Source organism: Mixophyes fleayi, chromosome 2 (genome assembly GCF_038048845.1).
Source record: "Mixophyes fleayi isolate aMixFle1 chromosome 2, aMixFle1.hap1, whole genome shotgun sequence".
In the NCBI taxonomy this organism is placed as follows: Eukaryota; Metazoa; Chordata; class Amphibia; order Anura; family Limnodynastidae; genus Mixophyes; species Mixophyes fleayi.
In genome coordinates this window covers 217,174,626-217,194,312 of record NC_134403.1, presented here as the reverse complement: position 1 = coordinate 217,194,312, position 19,687 = coordinate 217,174,626, and the positions used below count along the sequence as shown (strand labels likewise).

General features: G+C 38.5%; 1 protein-coding gene across 4 annotated transcripts in view; it reads left to right on the top strand.

Annotated features, from left to right (window-relative positions):
* AGO3 (argonaute RISC catalytic component 3) overlaps window positions 1-11,713 on the top strand; it is a 123,313-nt gene extending 111,600 nt beyond the window's left edge. For 2 of the 4 annotated variants that reach the window (XR_012688072.1, XR_012688071.1), the window contains one exon: window positions 71-11,713. The gene's annotated coding sequence lies outside the window, so the exon portion shown is untranslated. The remainder of the gene's footprint in view (window positions 1-70) is intronic. The other 2 variants (XR_012688070.1, XR_012688069.1) reach the window with 1 other exon arrangement.
* The last annotated feature ends 7,974 nt before the right edge of the window (window positions 11,714-19,687 follow it).

Below are 19,687 nucleotides of genomic sequence, written 5' to 3'. Positions count from 1 at the left end.
ACCACTGCAATGCACAGTCTAAATTAGGATGTATGAATTAATAATTTATCACTTGGATGTCTTCCTGTAGGATGTGGACTATTGTGCCCGAAATAGCAGCTTATCCAGGGATGTCCCAGGTTCCTGTGTGTGTCTGCTTGCCTTTAGGCGTCCAAGACACTTGGATGGCACGTGCAGTCCTAATGCACTCTATAGGGTCCCAAGCTGTAAGTTATCCCTCTTACGTCTGTGAAGAGCTGTACAGCCTTCAGGGTACATACAGATGGGCCCTTGCCAGCTGGTCCTAGTGCGTTCAGCCTCATGGCCTCTAAGCTATACCTCAAAATAGGGTCAGTCTGTAATAATGAGCACATGATTTTGTTCACATGTAAGGTTAATGTATGGCAAGAAACACTTGAAGGACACTGTGAATACTGGATGTGGCCTTATTTGCTAACCAGGTACAAATGTGTGTATTTTTGTTTGTATTTTTCAGTCAGACATTTGCCTTTATTGTATAACTTTCTCTCGTTTAAAGCCAATTATTGTTTGTTTTTAAAGGCCTTCTGCACATTTGCCCTATTGTTAGTAAATAACCCCCAAATAAATATAGACGCTTCACAGACTAGGGAGGGACAAGCATGATATATAGAAAAAGGAAATGGGAAAAGCTTAGTTATTTCATTTTACACAAAATATGAAAGTATATATTGATGTATGGTACTTTACTAGCAGGACACCTCACTCATTGTTGGTGATAAAGACCCTTATATTCTTGGAGTAATAGTACATTTCATTTATACTAATATAGAATAAAACAGAAAGCTTTATTTTTATAATATATATATTATTGCTTTTGTGGCAATTCAGTGCTGTTTACAGATATTTCCATAATGCACCGTACTATTTTTAGGCTGTAATAAAATAAATGTGTATATTTTAATATTTAACCCTTGCTGCTATCTGGTTATCATGATATAGTGATTATAAAAAAAATACATGCACATTACTGGGCATTAGTGACTTTGTGTGATTTATACAGTGCTGTTGCAAAGCTGCACAACATTTACTATTTAAAATATTTACCATTAATGTTTGTATATTTCAAAGTTGAAGAATGCAAACAAGGAACAGTTCCCTTTCTATGCAAGTGACGTATGACCTTGCGTAATAACAGAATTACTTGCAGATTGTCTGATCCTTATGCAGTGTGGTTCTGTCTATTCACAGGAACGTTTGGGGAAGGGAGTTTACAAGCTGCAAAATCCATGTATGCACAAATTTGCTATGTGGTCTGTTCCACCATACACTTAGGAGTATATTCCATAGGGATTAATGATCATACTCCATCACCAGCATCAAAACTGCGTTACGATCTGTGTAAAGCAGCATAATAAAAATTGATATAAATACAAGATAGTTTCTTTTGTCTTTGAAAGCAGGGTAAAGGTATAAAGATGTAGCAATGGCTTTTTTGGAAATCATGATCTACTGCTTGAGGCAAGGTGCTAAATTTGCCCTGCTGGCTTGAGGAAGTCTAGGGGTCTTCTACCTGCATTCAACTTTCTTACTGTCGTCCTACAACTTTCACCATAACATTTATATCCCCTACACATGAATGTACAGGGTGATTCAAAAGTCGCAGTTCCCCCCTTTTATTTCAAAAACTCTACAGGAATTGGGCCGATTTCAAGATGGCGCCCATGTTTGGTACATACCGTAAAAGATAGACCACGTCACCCATACCTTACTGGAGTATTCAGGTTTCCCAATTTCCTGTAGAGTTTTTGAAATAAAAGGGTGTACTGCGACTTTTGAATCACTCTGTATATTTTCATGGCCCTTGGATTTGTTAGAACAGTTCTGAAATCAAATGTAAAAAAACAAAAATGCAGCTCTGTGTTTTGAAGTTTAACACAGACATCTCTGCTTAGTTGATATAAAACTTTGGTGAACCAATTTACTTGTGTTGGTTTGTACATTCCTTCCTGCAACTTTTACCAAAGCTGCCTACAGGTTTATAACCCATTTAGTTTGAGAATTTTGCCTTTTCTTTCAATGAAGCCCTTATCCAGGGTTGACAGATAACATTTCCATATGTAGCCTGCAGAGGTAGAGCTAGCAAGCTTTGGGCCCCAGTACAGAGGTGGGGAGTAGGGAACTGGGGCCCTCGACCCACTGCACCTGCCGCACCAATGGTAGTTCCGCCACAAGTAGCCTGTTTAAGACCAATCAAAAGGTTGTCTGAAGTAATTTAATAACTAACCACTATGTGAAAAGAGAAAACGTAATATTTTAGAACTTGCAATCACTATAGTTTTGAAATACGATATGTATTATTATTATTATTATTGCTCTCCCAGTGCAGCTTAGTCTAAAATCACTACCACTCAATGTATTTATCCAAAATAGTAATCACCAGGAAAAATTCCAAAGAAGACAAATCAAATAACATTCACCTAATACAGTAAACGTGGATCTCTGCCAGAAGAAGATTTGGTCTGTATCTTGGCGTGACTAATAAATATAGAACTTTTTTTTATTGTTGTTTTTGCATCAAATTTGATTAGATTTTTTTTCAGATGTATTAAGAAGAGTCAAAACCATAATGCTGCTAAAGTCATGATACAATGAATACAGTCTCAGAAATGTAGGCTTAGACATAGAGGTAGATTTACTAAAACGTCTAAAAAGGAAAAGTAGAGGTATTGCCCATAGTAGCCAATGAGATGCTAGCTATCATTTTCTAGAATGTACTAGATAATTGATTGCCACAATCTGATTGGCTTGTATGGACAACACCACTTTTCCTTTTAAGAAGTTTTAGTAAATCTACCCCATGCAGTGTAACGGCAGACTAATATGAAATGACAAGGGAGCTCAAAAGCCAAGTCATTTTTACTACCCGTTGGTGTCACTGTGATATTTGAATGAAAACTCCCTAGAACCTGAAACATTTGCTTATTATGCTGCTTTGAATCATAAGTTTACCTTCACCCATCTCTGTCAAATACATATATTCACAAATTAAGTGTACAAGAAACACATTCTACTATTAATGGATTTAATCTAATTTGTTAAAACATTTCTACACTCTAAAAATTGAGACAACCCAAATAGTTAAATTAAGGAAAACAACTAATAAAAAGTACCTATTTTAAAGATTGTGCTATCAAATTTTTACACTATCTAAAAAAACAGTTGGAACTACTTAGGGCTAGATTTACTAAGCTGCGGGTTTGAAAAAGTGGAGATGTTGCCTATAGCAACCAATCAGATTATAGCTTTCATTTATTTAGTACTTTCTACAAAATGACAGCTAGAATATGATTGGTTGCTATAGGCAACACCCCCACTTTTTCAAACCCGCAGCTTAGTAAATCTAGCCCTTGGTGTGTATTTCTTTTGGCAGACCATCTAAAACAACAAACACACAAACTATACTGTATATGCTCAGTTCAACTAGTTCAGAGGCATGTATGAGTAATAACTTCTGTAAGAATGTAGTTCAACTATTTTCAGCGCAGTATGTGTATTTCATAGAATGGCTGACTTGGGAGTGTTAAAGCATATACACAAACACATTGACACCACTATGTAGTAGGTCTTTATTGTTTGGGATTTTGTAACAGCTTCGGTGAGCCGAACACTTTGGAATAGCCCGAAAAAATAAAGAGCATTGTGTTATTAATATTTAAAGGTGAAGTATGTTCTTTGTATAGTGAAATTACAGAGTGCCCATCTTGTGCCTAACCAATTTGCTGCATAGTCTGCATTTTTTCTTTTCTGACTATTATATGGAACTGTTTCTGAGTACTTTTAATTCACACATATACCTATTAAACTCCAAATTATACTAAGTGATATTCATAAATTTAATTGAACCATTGAATTATGCGATTTTTTTTCATCATTTGACATCATTCTGTACCCCAGCTGTATAGAGCTGTAAATATTGTTGCTGCCCTATGGTAAAGGAGTAGAATCCTGTGATGGAAACTTGTGTCCTTAAGGACACCTATCTGCTGTTAATGAGATTTTCATCCGCTAGCAAATACCTGAAATTGAAGTGAATGGCTTCTTATGGGCTCCTTCCTACCATTGCATTCTAAAAGCTTAATACAAGTTAACCTTTTACAACACAGCCTGCCCTATTTCTCATGCAGATAGAATGTGGTCGTAAAACATCACTAAAATGTGAAAGTAACACTACCTTTCATTTGTTTTTAACCATTTTCCAAATGCATATATATGAACAAGCTCTAAAATAACTGAATATGCCTTATATTAAAGAGCTACTAACATTTACAAATACATATATGTAAGTTGCCATTTGTCCCCCATGATTACATATTTTGCACAAATCTCCTCCATTCTTATAAGTTCCTATTTGCATAGATATTTGTGAACGTTATCAGTATTGTTTTCATACAAGCCATTTTATATTTAGCAGTCCTGTAACAATCACTCCTGTATTGTGTTAAACAGAATTCTAACATGCCACTTTTAAAGCAAAACTATAATGCTATCAAGATTTTAATGCTCTTCTTTTTAAAAATGAATCTAATACAGCTGTCACTGTTTTAATAAGATTGGGAGCAGCCGGCTGGGGGACCGCTAGAGAAGGCTTTGAGTGCCTGTTGGCCACCACTGAACGAATACCTTTCAAGGGGTTTCGTTGGAAACAAATGTTTTTATTTTTTTCTGTTATAATGTGCCATCTCTTTTGATTAGAGCACTTTTATGTAGTCTGTAAATGTCAATAGCTTATTACCTAACGTGTAGAAAACCTTTTGAAAGCAGAAATGTAAACAGAAGTCACAAGAACAAAGCACACAATGTAAAAACAACGCATATTTTCTGAAGAAATAATATACATTTTTAAAAGAGGTAAATTGTAGTTTAATAGTTCTGCTTTAAAAACTAGCAAGCATTTATTCTGTACATGGAACTGCCACAGCGCGACTGTTGTCTGCATCAGTTTATGGCCTGAACCAATATTCATGAGAATTCAGCCTATGGTTTTACTAGGGACTGTTGACATCACTAAGGCATGATGGAGAATGTGCCTCATGCTCCAGAGATGTCCCTAATAAATTGATAGCCTAGAAAATGGCTGCCTCCACTGTGTATAGCTGTATAGCATATTATGGTAGCCATTGATGGACACAGTGGGCATTAATATATTTGTATATAATTCTATTGTTGCTAGCACGGTCTCTTTCACAGTATGTATTTTAAATGTAGCTGCTTATTAGTTTTAGTCTATTATACTAGTTTTGAAAAACCCAAGACAGTTAATGGCAAGTGTATGTGTCACTTATTGTTTTTATTCATTTAGCTGCTGGAGAAGCCACAAGTGCATTTTCTTGTTTATTGGTTTGATTAACTGGACATATATACACAGTCTTAATTTCTCCAGACCTCTAATGGAATACATGGAACTGTACATAAAAACTATGTCTTTAAACTTAGTACTCTCTTCATATAAAGTATCAGAATTTTAACACACACACACACACACACACACACACACATTAATATCTGTATAAACAGTGAGTTCTGATGTTATCTCATCAGTGTTTTATGTATATAATAAGAAATTATGCACTCCTTACTGTAAGGTAAGTTACTACAGATGTTATCATTTAACTCTGATTTTTGTTACCTGTATAAATACTGTGCCTATAGATCTGTGGTCACAGAAATACTAATTGACTTCAAATATTGATGTAAATGACAGCAGGGAGTGCATTATCCTCTGTATAATCCACAATCAGTTAGTCCTTCTAGTTGCTTTATATTGTACAATGTTTCGCTTTCTAAATTAAATGCACTCTAGAGGTTTTGTTTTGGTAGACTGTGCAATATTTAAGGCAATAACATGAGACAGAGTTTTCAAGGACATTGACTTTTTGCTTAAAAAAAAAAAGGTACGAACACACATGGAAGTAATATCCAAAATAATATAGGTACAGAACATATTAAATGATTTAGTTCTAGAAACAAATCAAAGCATCTTGAGTACATAGCTGTAACACTAATTAGCAATGTCATTGATATAGCAAATATTTCCAGATGTGTAATCTTGTTTTGGTGCAACCAGCATAACCAGCAGCTGTTGCTCATGGGGTAGAGCTCTCTACCAACCAGTCACCAGAGGTAATGTCTGTAGTTCCGCCTGTTCACTGCTGCTCAGAAATGCATTCTAGAGTTGTGATTTTGCGCCAGTAGCCAGTAACCTGCCCTCACAATGGAATGTTTACATACAAATCCATGTGAGCAAGCACTAACTAGTCCGAACCTAAGTGAATATTTAACTTTTTATATTTTTGTTACACCTTTGTAAATCGCACGTTTGTCTGGTTTATATGTGGGGTGGTCTGGTATAATGTTCCCGAGATCCATTTAGATGTACTGCCCTAAAAATATTTTTCAATGTGGTTTTGGCATTGATATACAGGGCTCCAAAGGGTCTTGGGAAGCAGTTGATGAAGAGTTGGGGTTACATAAAATTGCATTTAACAGTGTATGGGTTATATATTATCTTCTATAAACATTGTACACTAATATTGAGTGTTTACTGAATTAGTATTACATCAAATGCTGCTGCTGGTGATGCCTCCCATGAATCTTTGCAACAAAGCACTCTTGTAATGTTTACTGTAACCATGGTGCTAGCAGCTGTGCTTGGGAGCATCCATCCAGAGTAGAAAGGTGCTCACATTTCTTGTTAATGAGAAACCTGCCTTATTTTGAAATGGATATGTACACTTACATATACATATTAGATTAGAAGTACATTCAGCAGATTGTTAGCATGCTGTTTGTTTGGCCTTCTAAAGCTGCTACATTAACTGCTAATAGAATTAATTGAGGCGCTGCCCTGTGTTATAAAGGGATGCCACCTCTGTTTGCTAATGGGCATTTACATTGTCAGCATGGCTGAAACTACATTGCCATGCTAACGTTATCATTATGTTTTTGGAACATCAGTGATGTTAAAAATATAGCTTTGTTTCTATAATATATTGTCTAGTACAGTCATTCAATCCTAGGAAAGCACTTTGCCTGAAATGCACATCTGCTTGTAACTATTCAATGAAGTTGTAATGCTATAATGTTGCTCACATTAGTCTTATAAAATATTCTTTTTCAGCTTGTTATTCTTACTGTCATGTTCATTTTACACCCCACGCACTATATGATATATGCTTAATATAATATCTTGGCATCAAATTGGATTTACTTACCTTAACCGCTGATCTAATACTACATTACTACAACAGAGGGTCCTAACTGTATGATTATGTTTAGTGGGTAAAATGAAGTGTGGTGTTTTATACCAGTGGTAAGCAATTCAACTCAATGCCCAGGCTAATCTGTGACCAGCAGTAGTTTCTTCCCATTTAGATACCTCCCAATGTTTGTACTTTAAAATTAATTTGTTATATGATTTATTTAGTAATACATTAAACATACTACTAATAAACATTAAATCAGGACAAAGGTACGAACCTTCGGGACAGCCCCCCAAGTCAGGACAGTTGGGAGGTACGCCTTTGGCCTGTTTGCTGGTGATTCTGATACCAAAGCTCCAGCATAGTGTGTGCAGATTGGCTAATCCATGGCTGGATAGAAATATCTTTTCACCAAACAGTCATGAAACACAGTATTTTAAGGAACCAAGGACAAAATGTGAAACCCTGAAAATAACAATAATGTATCCAGCATTGTTTATAATCATTTCTAGCAAAGAATAAAACAATGTAACAATGTTCATGCAATCTCTCTGCTTATTGAGTTTGATACCCGTGTAACATGCTTCTGTAAATGAATAGCAAGTAAAGTGGTAAAAGAATAGACATTAAATGCATATGGTTAAAGCATTCACATATACAATATACTCCATGTACTACAGCCAAGAGCAGTGACGGTAGAGGGGTTGTCCTTCTTGACCTGGTCATAATTTATTATATCATTTAAATAAACTAAGTTACAGCGCTTTAGCTGATGGGTGCATCACATGAAGTTCTAATGCTGCTACTGCAATGAATGATCAAATAATGGAGTCTCTGAGGCATCATACACTCTAGTATTTACATGTGTTTTACTAGAAGTTTTAACCCTAATAAAATGCATGTAATTGGAGGTGACACTAGGAACCGTGATTTCTAGTATCACCATATACACTACCACTGCCACTAGTATTGTGGTATTGCAGTTTTTTGAAACACACCTTGTTTTGTACACATGCGTTTACCATGGGTACATTCATTGTAGAGGCCTAGAGAGAGCTACAAACATTAATGAAATTATTAGTACCAAACACCCATGGGTACCAGGCCTTAGGCTGTTGTGCAATAAAACTTTTAGGTAATCCAGCTACCTAACATGCCATTTACTTCTAAATAAACGGACCTGTTACAAATGCCAAAGGCAGACTTAAATTGTCACATGATTATAGTCATTATCACTAGTAAAGAAGCAGGGAACTATTAATCTAAAACTACTCCCATAAAAATCTATGAAATGTGAAGATTTATGCAAATCATGTGACCAAGAATACTAAATAAAAACTGCAATGCCGTCAGTATTTGGTCATATCTCCTTGCTGGACACACTGATCCAATTATTTCATGTGCGACCTGGAAATCTGCACTGGTAGGACTCCCTGAGGACTGGATTGGGAAACACTGCATCAGCTTAAAGGAACACTCTCATCACAATTATATCATTTTAGTTTATTCTTCAACATAACCTTTAGAAAGTTTACAGTTCTAAACACATAACATTTTAGACAAACATGTTGGAATTGTAGCTGTTTAACTGTTGATTTTCTCCCTCAGTCTCAACAGCCTGTTGGAATACTTTTCATTATGATGCAAACGATAGGTACTTTGTATTATTACTAAGTAACTGATAATACTGAATATACACTACATAGCCTGACACATATGTAAAATATTTAGCTGCTCTTTCATTGCTCTTACAGTAATTAAGTTGATAAAATGCAGAGACGTGTCGAACTTTAACACTGATAATAGACAGTGCAAAATAAAAGCTAAAAACATTTTTTTCATGAAAATGCCTTTTTGAAGTAGAACGGATGGCGGATAAGCAGTAGTGGGTTTACCCTTTCAGGTTTACTATTGTGCGGCTGTGTGTGCGCTATAAAAATTGTGGTTCTGCACCTAGTAAGACTATTTAAAAATCTACTTGCCGTGGGATAGTGTGCTGAATAAGTGCATGTTAATAAATATAACCTACAGTAAGTTCAGCAAGCACTCCACAACAAGAATTAGGTAAAGAGAATATATCACATCTACAGCAAACACAAATTATATATATATATATATAATGGAATTTTTAATTTTACCCCAGCAACACAATCCAGATGGCCCAACCCCTTTACGAGCAGGCAAAATTTGTACCATGCTGTAATCCTGGAAATGTCACTGCGATGGGAACTGGGCTTTATAGAAATGTGCTACTTTTATTCTGTGACATAAGAAGTGAGAAATCACAAGAGGGGCCAGCTAGCCACTGTATCACTAAAGTTAAACCTGGCACACATTTTATCTTATCTTGGACCTTGAAAATAACACGTGGGAACAGTTTAAAGAGTTAAGAAGCACAATGGCTGCCAAAGTGATGCTCTACTGTCTTTTTATCCCTCACATATTTTGTTTTTTTGTAGCAACAGTATGTGGAATAGCTTTCATGGAACATACTGTACCGAGTTGCATTGCAACAGTGGCGCTTATGTGGCTCTTAAAGCGCTTCAACTCTATAATGGGGTAATTTAGCTTAGAGTGAAACAGCCAACTGCAGTTCATTTTGGTTAAACGTAAACACCATTATGGGCAATGCCTTATGTTTATTATAGGTTTGTTAGGATTGAATCTCTTTACATTTCTATTTCTTTCTCTGTGGCACCTTTCTGTACATACAAATTCAGAATAATTTCTCAAAATAACTTACCATTGGCCTGATGCATTGTTTTAATAATGGGGTCAGCAAGGGTTTCTGGGACTTGTGTGACCAGTAGAACAGTGTTGCTGACACACAATAGACATGCTGCTAGCTCCTCTTGTTAACTGATTAAGCTCTGTGATTACTAAAAATAATAGTGTGTGTGTCTGGAGATATACTGTATATCAGTGGTGTTTTAATACATAAAATATGACATCTGTTTTTGTCGTTTTAAAATTGTAAACCTCCTGTTGCCAAACTTTACACAAGTAAAACTTAATATAAGGCATCATGGGTATAACCCTACCAGCTGAAGTCTTTCCTTTGACTTGTTGATTAAAGAAATCAAAATATAATTACTCGACTTTCATTTGTATAAATGTTGTCTCAGTCTGTATTATGCGGAGCATAAGACTTCACATGCCTGAATTATTATCATTTATTTATATAGCGCCAGCATTATCCATAGCACTTTATAATTGGGAACAAACAAGACTGGTTATTAAAAGACAAGATTATAAGTAAAAATGTTCTAAATATCCTATCTTTTTTGATGCTGCATTTCTCACTACATCTTTACTCCTGTAAATGCAGTAATAGTATGTCTGGTCAGAGCCCAAAGTGACCAGTCAGTGCTGAGAAGTCTCTTCCACTAAGTACCCATAGAAGACTGGACATTTTTACCTCGTCTGGTGAAAATAGATATTGATTTTCCTTGACCTGTGTACATATTTCTCTATCACAGTTGATTAATCAGTCAGCACTTGCTTGGTTTTGTAAACCAATGAGCAGTCACAGCAATGTAAATCGAGAAATGTACTCATAGGATTTAAAAGTGTGAAAATATAGTACTAGATGTGCATCTATTTCAGTGGGGTGGTAGAAATATTCTAGTTCAGGACCTTTAAAAGCATCATAAGGTATTTAAGTATAATTGCTATTAGCATTGTGTACTTCTAAAATGAAATATATGCTCTATTACAGTGTGTATGTTTGTATAGTATTCACAAACTAGAACTACTAGGGATTTCACTGCAAATTGCCAAATTACCTAGAGTTAATTCCTTATTTTTACTTTTGTTTAACTTTTGCTGAAAGATTAAGTTTTAATACCACATAGCCATTAAACTGTCCACTAGCGAACAGGGATAAACCAGTAAACTTTATTCCACACTAACAGTCTCACCTGTTGCACTTCCTAGTGACATTCACATAAAACTTTTTAAGTTTATGAGCATCTCCTGACATTCCAATGTCACCAGATAAGGTTTAGACAGGTACATTAGAATTTCTCATTTTTGCTGCTGTAACAGCTTCACTGCCACAGGACCATATGCAGGAATCCTAGGTAGTGTAGGGGTTACTTTCAATAGACTAAGAATGAAAATAACAGATTGGTACTTTTGTAGCTCTCCATCTTCCAAGCTGAAATTATGACAAATGTCCTTTATTAATGTCTTACATAGCTTAACACGGCTGTATAATAAAGGTTCATGACCTCACAATCTCACCTTCACAATAATAGTACTTCCTGAGCCAAATCTGTCATTGGTTCCCACTGACAGCTCCTATGCCCTTACATTGTCCTCATGCCATTTTTCCTGCTGGATCCATCTGTGTTTTACTTCTACATGTCTTTATTTTATTTGTATTTGTTGTTGGTTCCTTATTATTGTTTGTTACATGGGTTATTAATGACGCTTGCATCAATTTGAAGTGTAACTTTCACTAATTCCTGCAATAAAAAAAACAAACTGAACATTTTTTGTCTCTTGGCTCAGTTTCTATTGGAGTTTAATAAAATGCCCACTACAAAAAGGTGTCCGGACCATGGCGGGTCTGGACATATTCCAGGAGGGATTTATCCACCTAAAAAAAAAAATACTGCTGTCAACTAATTTCTGGGGCTCATTCCTACTGAAGTCAATAGATTGCAAATCATCATCCCTGGCTCCTTCAAATATACAGCTGACTCTTAGATGTGACATACTCATTTTATCAGGCCCAGAACATATGCTTATATTACACAAATAAACCATGCGGAGGAAGAGCCAGTCAACAGTAAAGGCTGCAAGAATGCTTTAAAAACGACCTAATGGTTTTAGCGTTAAGCAGCATTCCCACAGCTTTTTGTTTGTTTTTAAATAGCAAGTTAAGTACCCTTTTCACCATGCGTCTGAAAATATTTTCATAGATGTCCTACAAATAATCTTGTTTTCAAAATCTCTGGAGGGCAAACACGTATGGCTGCTAGTTACACTCTCAGACTATGTCATGTGATGGCAGAGGGGGAGGATTTTACATTGCTCACTACATCAAATGACTGGTTGCCATGGTAGTCACATACCACTGTGTTGAACTATAAATCATCAAAACTAGCCTGAAGAAACAAACCAAGTCAAAATGGTTAATACCAATATTGACTTTATTAAACCAAAATGCACTATACAAATTAGCTTGAAAACACAATATAAATATTTTGGTTTAAACAAACATCAGAAATAGACAAAAACATGATACCATGGACTCAAATAAAATACATCCTATAATCGGAGCCATTTTAATATTGGGGATTTACATTGGGCCACCATTACACTTCCAAATAATAGGGCATGGATAGATGAGGCTCTACAAAAGCTCAATACTCTTGTCATCCCCGGCATCTTAGAAAGACAAAAGACCCCATGTTTATAGGAAGAAAGTCTTTTTTTTTTTTTTTAATAAAGATGCATGACTAACATCAACCTGAGATATCTGTCAGAAAAAGCCTTGCAATGTACTGCTTTAACCATATCCCAAACAATCTGAACTTGATGTTGAAGGATGTGGGGTTTTTTTTTCCTTTTGTCCTGCTCTCTTGAAAAAATTTGACACTTGTTTTGGGATACAGTCTCCCCTAGAGTTTTACGAATGGTACAAAGGTCCACTTATGTACATGACAGGAGGCTACAAAATGTAAACAAAAGTGATGAGTGATAAACATTGGTCATAAACAACAAATGGCAAATAAAATACAAATATCTCCGATATGATGGTGCCCTTTGTCATTCACAGTGCATCTATTATGCTGTGCAACAGCATCTGTTTCATGTTAAGGATGAGTTGTATTCAGTCACTGCTGAATGTGTTAGAGACCTCATGTCAAATAGAGTGCATTGTTCTCTAATGGCAAGTACACAGCGAATGCTGAAGGAGTAACTGGATGAATACACCTCTTGGATCATTTGCTTTCCCTTTTCAACATATGATTTGTAGTTCCCCATAGATCAGGCTCAATCTTAATGTACCACAGATTCTATGGATATGTTGGGATATGGCTATAGTGAAGTGGGTTACAATGAGTTTAAGAACACTCCACTATACAGACTGCAAGGTACTCACATTCTGAACAACCAGCATTGTCATCCATATAATAAGACTGGTTGCTATAAACTAGCTATGAGAATGTGAATATTTTCTTATACCAGAAAGCTCTTGCTGTACTACAAACTTGAACCAATATTAAACAATTTCAAATTTAATAAGTAACTATCAAAAGGAGAATTAAAATATAACTTCTGAACATTGCTTCTAAAACTTGTCACTTGAGTACTCTAAACTAGACTGATGGCCAATCATACGTGAATGTATAGCTAAAAGAGCCATCCATATCCCTAAAAATGACACAAAATACCTACAACATCTATTACCAATTGTACATATTATCATATCACTTTGTAAATAATTTCAAATAATTGAATACAGACATAAACAAACTAGTTTTCTCATAATTAATGAGATCAAGTTGACCATAACGCGTAACTGTGTGGAGGTGGGGTGGAAGTTTACACTTTCCTATTTATGTAAACAAGCTATTTATATTTTACCAAAATGGAGAGAAATGAACATTACATTCAAAATTTCTAGAGATCTGGTCTCCATGACTTGAATATCATACACATCTACCACATTTTAATAGGCTGCTTACTATCTGTGCTTGTACTCCTAATCCCCCCCCCCCCCCCCCCCTCAACCTCTCCCTCTATAGATCATATATTTCTGCCACCCAGCTCCTAAAAAGCAGCTGTACAATGTATATAATGTTATTTGTATTTTTTTCTTGTTTTCATCTTACTGATGCATGTTATATGGGACATCCCACCAGTGTTAAGCTACTTGCCCCCTCATCTCCCTTTTTATTTCTGTACCCCCAATACTCAATCGTTCTTAAATTCAATAAAAGTTGCAATTCTCTACATAAAAATAATGTAAAGTCAACAATAATTTATTGTGCAACTTAATTAACAGTTCAAAACTAATTATCAATCTAATAATTATCTTATTCAATTCGTCAATTAATTTAATGCAGTATTTCAAATCTTCACCTTCCCTCTAACTAAATTAAAATTATATTTAAAGTATAGCATCTGGTGACTGGTATTACTGTAGACAATTTTGTATCGGACAATGAAAAAAAAATATATAGCAAAAGTGTGTCTGCCGAGCAGTCCTATCATCGTATATAAAGAAACCTCCCAATTATACGCTATAAGCCGGCAATGATTCTAACACAGACAAAGAGCACACAGCAGGGAAACCTTAGCGAGACGAGTCAGGTGATGCATTGTCAGAGAGCTAATGGAACCACATGCTGCTGCCATGACAATGCATGTAAACACTTGCTGGGGGATGATTGGTTGCTCTTCGTTCCCTGGAAACGGTTCCTGGAGACGCCAGTGTCAGCAGTCGCTGGAGTTAGGAGGTGGACGAGCAGCTGATACAAGGGGTGAGTCTGGAGACCCGCAATGCTAGGTGCGGGGTGGGCTATAGGGTGATAGAAAGACCAGAGAGCAAAGATAAATGGCGTGGGATTTAATGACATGGAGGAATATTTTCTGAATAATTTCTATAAACTCTAGCTTTAACTCAACCGAGTACATGCTCCTCCAAAACAACTCCAGTCATTGCATGCAGCTATTAAGTGCCCGACATCAAAACGGGTAAGGCACAACAAATTATTTTACAAAGGGATGGTTGGCAAATTTTAGCCTGGAAAACAATTACATAGAACTGGCTTCTGAGCAGCAACCCGTCCTTAAAATGCAGTTTTATATATAGAACATTGGGCTAATTTATCAAAGACTGAAAGGCTCTTTTGCTGAATAAAAAGGGCTTATATTGTCTTTGCCCTATATGTTAATGAGGTTACCACTGACAATAACCCCCTTTGGTGAATCTTTTTAAATAGTGTTGAGGCAGCACACCCTGTTCTGGTAACACCAGATTGATTGATATCCACTATACTACACAATCGAAAGGGAGCCAGGCCATGGAGCACATGCCTTTCTGCCCCTTGGTCCAGCCTGACCATTCTTTTACAATACCTATAAGCTTAAAATCTTACACCCATCAGTTTACATGTTACTTAATTAACTCTTCATCATTTGGAATCTCTCACCTTTCTTTTCTTCTTCCATTATTCCATTAGTAATGTACTTAGTGGTCAATTGTTTATGTACACTTGACCTACCCATGTAATTGACTGCTCTGTCATTGTGGTGTATTTGGGTAGCTTCAAGAGCAATTGAGCGTGTTGGGGATCCTCAACGAACCAGGAATTTTCAATCTGAAGGCTACAGACAGGGCCTGATTAAGGGTTCTGGCCGCCCTAGGCTAATATGGCCGCAGCGCCCCCCCCCCCCCTCCTCCGAATATATAGGTGTATAGGAACACTCCTGAATATGAATGTTCAGGTGTATTCTCCAGCATTCAAATTTAGACAGATTGTGCCATTGTCTCTTACCTGTTCTTGCTCTTCTCTCTTGCAACTTTGTTATCCTCTCGCTGGCTTCTGGAAAGTTGGCGTCCTGTTTTGAAAATGCAAAAATGTATTATAATGCAAACCCTGAATGATTAGGCCCTTTAGTTAAAACAAAACACTCCATTATGGCCAGCTAAAAGTACCCCATTGGACAGGCATATATAAGCAATATCTGAATATTTGTTGTCAATCAAATATAAACCTCTACCAGCCCCATCTCACTAATATTTAGTATTCTAGTGATTGCTGAGACCACCCATGTGACCACCACACAATCATGAGATTCTACCCCCCAAAGCTGCTGTATTTTTTAAATACCCCCTGCAGCCATTTTCCTTAACCACAACCCCCCCACAGCCATTTTCCTTAACCCCTGCTGCAGCCATTTTCTTTACCTCCCACCCTGCATCCATCCCCCTTGCAGCTATTTTCCTTACCTCCACTCTGCTAGCTAGCTATCCCCCCCGTCACATCAAAACTCCCCCAGTCACATATATCAGCCCCCCTCCTCTGCCCTCCTTCATACATATCAACATCTCTCCCTCCCTATAGATTTTCATGGCAGCCCCCCCTCCCACCCTATAGATTTGTATGACAGTCCCCCTCTCCCTCCCTATACATATGCATGACAGTCCCCCCTCTCCCTCCCTATAGATATGCAGGGTAGTCCCCCCCCTCCCTTTAGATATGCAGGGTAGTTCCCCCCCCTCTCTATAGATATGCAGGGTAGTTCCCCCCCTCCCTATAGATATGCAGGGTAGTTCCCCCCCCTTTCTATAGATATGCAGGGCAGTTACCCCCCCCCTATAGATATGCAGGGCAGTTCCCCCCCTCCTTATAGATATGCAGGGCAGTTCCCCCCCCCCTCACTATAGATATGCAGGGCAGTTCCCCCCCCCTTCCTATCGATATGCAGGGCAGTTCCCCCCCCCTCCCTATAGATATGCAGGGCAGTTCCCCCCCCCTTATAGATATGCAGGGCAGTTCCCCCCCCCTCCCTATAGATATGCAGGGCAGTTCCCCCCCTCCCTATAGATATGCAGGGCAGTTCCCCCCCCTATAGATATGCAGGGCAGTTCCCCCCCCCCTATAGATATGCAGGGCAGTTCCGCCCCTCCCACAGGCCAAAAAAATACCCACAGGCCAGCGCCCCCCGGGACCCAGCGCCCCAGGCTGCAGCCTGGTCAGCCTAGTGGTTGATCAGGCCCTGGCTACAGAATTAATCCGCTTGATAATGAGAAAGAGGTCGATGAATTTAGGTCCCAGTTTCCTGCACGGCTGTCTGAGCCTAATATTGCGTGTAGAAAGCCACACCTTCTGGCGCACTTTGAGGGAGCAGGTGGTCCGTTGGTGATCCAAATTTTTTTTTGCAAAAAATGAGGCTTGTTTCAATGAGGACTGTACCTTCCTCCAAATGGCTTTAAGATCCCTGGCTGTGGAACGAATCTCTGGAATACCAGCGGATTTGAGAGAATACAAGGAATTGGACCTGGGATGAAAACCAAAATTACAGTAGAATGGAGAAATTTGAGTAGATAAATGACATGAATTATGTTGTCGTGGAATTCAGAAATGTAACAACGCAGGAACTGCTCTAAAGACTGGTTAACCCTCTCAGTTTGCCCATTAGATTGAGGGTGGTATGCGGACGAAAGACTGACTTTGATTCCAAGAAGATTACAAAAGGATTTCCAGAATTGTGCTATAAATTGAGAACCACGATCCGACACGATATCAGTAGGAAGTTCATGGAGACGCAAGGCCGGTGCTAGGATCCATGGCGCCTTAGGCATTTTTAAAAAATCGATGCCCCCATGCAAAAATGCTCCGTCTCCTCCCCTCCACTCACTGACACTAGTAAGTGGAGGGGAGGAGACGGAGCAGAGAGGCGGCGGTGGTGACAAAATAGCCTCTTTCCCCCTCCCCGTGCATCTGAATGCTGTGCGGCGGCCATGACAGGTATGGTCAGCGGTGGCCGCACAGTTTTAAAGTCATTTAGTATTCTGTGGCACCCTCCAGGCGCCCTCCAGAGCCAGGCGCCCTAGGCAAGTGCCTAACCTTGTCTGACGGAATATGTGGTGGATGAATAGGACAGCCAAATCCCGAGCACTAGGGAACCCGGGCAATGATATGAAATGTGACATCTTGCTGAAGTGGTCAACCACCACCCATATGGTCTTATGTCCTGCAGAGAGTGGCAGATCGACTATAAAGTCCATTGACAAATGTGTCCAGGGTTTTGCAGGGATGGGCAATGGAACCAATTGGGCTGCAGGACGACTCCTGGGGACTTTACTCATTGCACAACTCTCACAAGAGAGGACATAACTCTTGACATCAGCGCACAATGACGGCCACCAGACAGTACGGGAGAGGATTTCTGATGTCTTCTGAATTCCAGGATGTTCAGCAGTCTTACTATTATGTGCTTCTGCAAGAACCGCCTTCCTTAAATGAACCGGAACAAATAAACGTCCCTCTGGCATATTATCAGGAGCTAGTCTTTGGAACCTTTGAAGTGTTGTGCTCAGGTCTTGAGTTAGCCCAGCATGAATTATGGAAGAAGGAATGATAGGTTCTGGATTAGTATCTGGAACATGATGTGCCAAGAAGCTCCAAGATAGGGCATCTGCCCAGACATTTTTAGAACCTGGTTGGTAGGTGATCACGAAATTGAAACGAGTAAAGAACAGTGACCAGCGGGCCTGTCTGGGGTTCAGGCGTTTGGCCGATTTGTATATATTGTAAGTTCTTGTGATCTGTAATAATGGATATTTGATGTGTAGCACCCTCCAGCCAATGGCGCCACCCTCAAAGGCCCATTTAATAGCCAGTAGTTCCCTATTGCCCACATCATAGTTGGCCTCAGCTGTAGAGAACTTACGGGAGAAGTAGGCACATGGGTGCAGACGGTGAGTAAGAGAGTCTTTCTGAGACAATATAGCACCAGCACTGACATCAGAGGCGTCGACCTCAAGAACAAATGATTTAGTAGGGTCCGGGTGTCTGAGCAGATACAAAGGCTTTCTTCAAAGTTTCAAATGAGGCCACTGCTTGAGGCGGCCAATTAGTTGGATCCATTCCTTTGCAGGTCAGAGTGACAATAGGAGCCACGATGTCGGCAAAGCCACGAATGAACCTTCTATAATAATTGGCGAAGCCCAGGAACCTCTGCACCGCATTGAGATTATTCGGTTGTACCCAATCCAGGATGGCTTGGACCTTGGTTGGATCCGTGGAGAATCCCTCAGAAGAGATTACATAACCCAGGAAGGATACCTTCTGAACCTCAAACTCACATTTCTCTAGTTTGGCGTAAAGATGGTTTTCTCGTCATTTCTGTAGAACCTGTTTGACGTGACCCCGATGTATCGATAATGATTTGGAATATAGAAGCATATCGTCTAAATAGACCCCCACAAAAAGGTCAAGGAACTCTTGAAGAACTTCGTTAATCAGATCTTGGAACACTGCAGGTACGTTGCTAAGACCAAACGGCATGACCAGATATTCGTAGTGGCCAGAATGTGTGTTGAACGCCATCTTCCACTCATCTCCTTCTTTAATACAGATGAGGTTATAAGCTCCATGAAGATCGATTTTAGTGAAGACTGTAGCACTTCTTAACTGATCGAATAAATCAGAGATGAGGGGAAGGGGGTAAGTGTTCTTAACTATAATGAGATTCAGTCCCCGATAATCAATACAAGGTCGTAGACCTCCATCTTTTTTGGTTTTCATCTATATACTCCTGCATGGATTTGGTCTCGGGACCAGAGAGAGAGTACAAACGTCCCTTGGGTAACTTGGAACCAGGAATAAGCTCGATGGCACAGTCGAAGTCACGGTGAGGTGTTAAGGTGTCAGCAGCCTTTTTTGGAGAACACATCCCAGAACTCATGATATTGTGAGGGAAGTTGCTCCGGCATAGAC